The sequence below is a fragment of the Manis pentadactyla genome, unplaced genomic scaffold, assembly GCF_030020395.1.
Source record: "Manis pentadactyla isolate mManPen7 unplaced genomic scaffold, mManPen7.hap1 scaffold_619, whole genome shotgun sequence".
NCBI classification, from domain to species: domain Eukaryota; kingdom Metazoa; phylum Chordata; class Mammalia; order Pholidota; family Manidae; genus Manis; species Manis pentadactyla.
Window position 1 is genome coordinate 4185 of NW_026645006.1, and position 3316 is coordinate 7500.

A 3316-nucleotide genomic window follows, 5' to 3' on the forward strand; every position below is an offset into this window, starting at 1 on the left:
CGCCGGCCGACCGAGACGGCTGCGGCGGAGAGGGAGACGTAGACGCAAGAGGGAGGAGAGAGAGAGAGAGAGGTGGTCGCGCGCTGTGCCGCGCCGCCCTTTCTGTTCCTTCTCCGTGGCCAGGCCCTCCTCCGTGCGTGTCACACGTCTGCCCGGGCCTCCGCCCCGCCCCGCCCCGCCCCGCTCCGCTCGCTCGGCTCGGCGTCCGGCTCCGGAGGTGGGGCTGGGCCCCGTGGCGTACGGGGTGGTCCTCGTGGGGCTCCAGGGGCCTGCCCGCGGTCCCTCGTGTGGGATCCGTTCGTTGTAGGCGCTCACGTTTGGGGGAGAGGGATACGGCCCCTTGCCCCTCCATTCCGTATGTGTGGAAGGACCGGCCCGGCCCGGCCGGCCCGGCATTGTTTCCTTTCTTTTACACAAGTCTCGTCTCTTTGAAGGCCTCCCCTCCCGCCGACTTATCTCCCGGATGTGGGGACCGACCGGCGGCTGGGAAAGGGAAGGGTGATCGCGATCCCGATCCCGATCCCGATCCCGACCCCGACTCCGCTGCCGCTGCCGCGTGTCCCCGGGCCTCCCTGCTGTCACCCACCGACCCGCGCCCCGCCGACTGTCTGACCCCTCCCCCTCCCCCTCCCCCTCCCCCTCCCTTTCCCGCAAGCCCACTTCAACCTCCCAACCCCCCCCAAGGGTCGACCAGATGGCCCCGGGAGCCCTGGAGCCCTGGTGACAGTGGTGTGATGCTGGGGGGATTGGGCCCGGTGGGGACAGGCCACGCGCTCGTCATGGGGGGACCCCGCTGTCCGTGGGGTGGCCCTGTGATTCCTCTCTCGAGAGGCGGTCCGATTGTACCTGCAGAGAGGTGCTGACACCCTGTCACTCGGTGCTTGTCGCTGAGGGACTCTGGGACCTCTCTTGGACGTGCGTGGCACGGCTCCGGGCTTCTTGAGCGTGTGCGGCCGGATAGATGCCCGGCTCCGCTCCTGCATTCCCTGAGGTCGCCACCCGCGTGTGCCTGTGCGCTGGCTCTTGTCGCGTGCGCCCAGGGAGGTCCCGATCTGGGTGCGCACCCTCACGGTGCCTGGTGACCCAAGGGCGGCGGGGGAGGAGGAGACGTGCGCGTGCGCGCGTGTCCGGGTCCTCTTGCCCTGCGTGGTGCTCTCCCCGCCTGCCTGCGGTTGTGTCGTGATGGACTCCCCCACGACCCACCCTGGAGGCTCTGTGCCTCGTGTGTTGGGCGCTTGTCTGGCGTGGGGTTCTCTCGACTGCACCGACTCCGGGGGAAGCAGGCCCCGTCGTCGTTTCCTGGCCTCGGCGGGCTGCCCTCCTCCCACACGCGGCGGGGGCGTCGTCCCCGTGTGCTCCTGATCGATGTGGCGATCTCGCGCTCTCCTGGGCCGGGCCTGAACCGCGCCGGAGCGAGGGACAGACGTTCGGAGCGAACGGGACTGCTCTTCTCGCTGTGCGCGCGCGGGGCCCCTCGCCTCCTGCCCTGTCCCCGCCCACGCCCCCACATCTGCTGCTGGGCTGCGTGGTGTGGGTGAGAAAGGAAGAGAGGCCAGGGGCGTGCGGAGTCCGGCCCGATCTCGTCCTCCCGCCCTCTGCCTCACGGCGTGGGCGGGCCCGGGGTCCCTGGACGCAGCGGACACCCTCGCGTTGGCCTGTGGGCCGTGTCCTGGCGGGCGGGCCTCTCTCCCGTGGTAGGGGAGGGAGGCCGCCACGCCGCCACGCGGCGAGCCCTTCTCCCGGGTCCCGCCGGCGTGTGTTGCTCGGTCCTCTTGTGGTGCTCCTGGAGCGCTCCAGGTCGCCCGTCAGGTGCCTGAGGCCGAGTGGCGGTGTCGTTCCCTTCCCCCAGCAAGCTTCCCCTGCTCGGCTTGCTGCCGCGGTGGAGTGGAGTGAGTGGAGTTGTGAGTGCCTTGCAGAAGTTCCCGTGAACGAGTGGGGGGTCGAGGCGGTAAGGGAGGCACGCCCGGCCCGTGCCCCTCCCCGACCACACACCGTGGGGGTGTGTGGGGGGAAGGGGGTTTTGTGCGGCCCGGGGATAGGGTGCCTCGTCGGTCCCGCTCGCGTGCCGCGGGGGGGCCGACTCCGTCGGGCGCCGTCCCCGTCGGGGCTGGTGCGCTGGCGAGACGCGTGGGCGTGTGACTGCTGCGGTGGGCCGAGCCAAGGACGCGGGGGTGCCGTGGCCGTCTTGGCCAGGCTACCGTCTCACTGGCTCCTTTTGTTAGCTCTCTGGCGTGCTTTGTTTGATGAGTTGCCGCTGTGCGCCTCCAGTGGCACGCGAGAACAGGGAGGCAAAAGGGCGAGCCTGAGGCCCACAGGCACAAGCTCGTGGCCCCCAGCCGTGAGTGACCGCTCATGCCGTCAGCCTGTGCTGCTTTTTTTTTTCTTTTTTCCCCACTATTTTATTTTTTTTTGTTTTTACCCCTACCGCAGACCCCCCCGCCTCCACGTCTCCTCACTCCACGCCCTCGTGAGCAAAAGCCACCGACACCGCCTTGGCCCTTCTCGTGTCAGGCCGGCGCGTGTGTGGGTCCGAGCCGTGGTGCTCTGGTGGGTCGGGGAGCGATACGCCCTCGGTGAGAAAAGCCTTCTCTAGCGATCCGAGAGGGTGCCTTGGGGTACCGGACCCCCCAGCCGCTGCCCCTCCTTTTCTGCGCGTAGTGGGCAGAGCTCCCTGCCACTCCCCGTGGTGAGGGAGTCCGCCGGCCTCCACCCCTACCTACCGCAGGTGGGGGTGGAGCTGGGCGCCGCTCTTTGCCTACCGCGGCCCGCGCCTCCCCCTTGGGAATCGGGGGAGGGTCCCGCGGGCCTTGGCCGGGCGTCCGGCACGCGTGGAGGCAGGCGCGGTGGTGTGGTGCAAGGAGGAAGGAAGGACGGGGCCCGGGTCCCCGAGCCTCCGCCCCGCCCCGCTGCGAGCGGCTCCGCGTCCCGAGCTGCAACGGGCAGCAGCGGTGCTTTCGGCAGGTACGTGGTGTAATAAGCAGGAGCCGCCTCGCTCGGGGGCGTCTCCCTGGGGCCGCGGTCCTGGAGTGGGCCCGCCCGGATGGGTGGAGAGAAGACGGGCAGGGCGGCGAGTAAGGCCCGGCACTCGCCGCCCTGCTGCTGCTGCTGCTGCTGCAGTGGGCGCTTCACATGAGAACCCAGGGCCCTTGCCCTCGTGGTGGTTGGGATCTGTCCGGCGGGAGCCTCGGAGGGGGCTGCTGGCATCCTGGGCGGTGCGGGACCGCCCTCGTGCGTGGGGCGGTGGGATCCCGCGCCCGCTTTACCCGGTCGCCCGGCCGTGCCCCGAGGCCCCCGTCTGGACTTGTGCCCGCTCCGC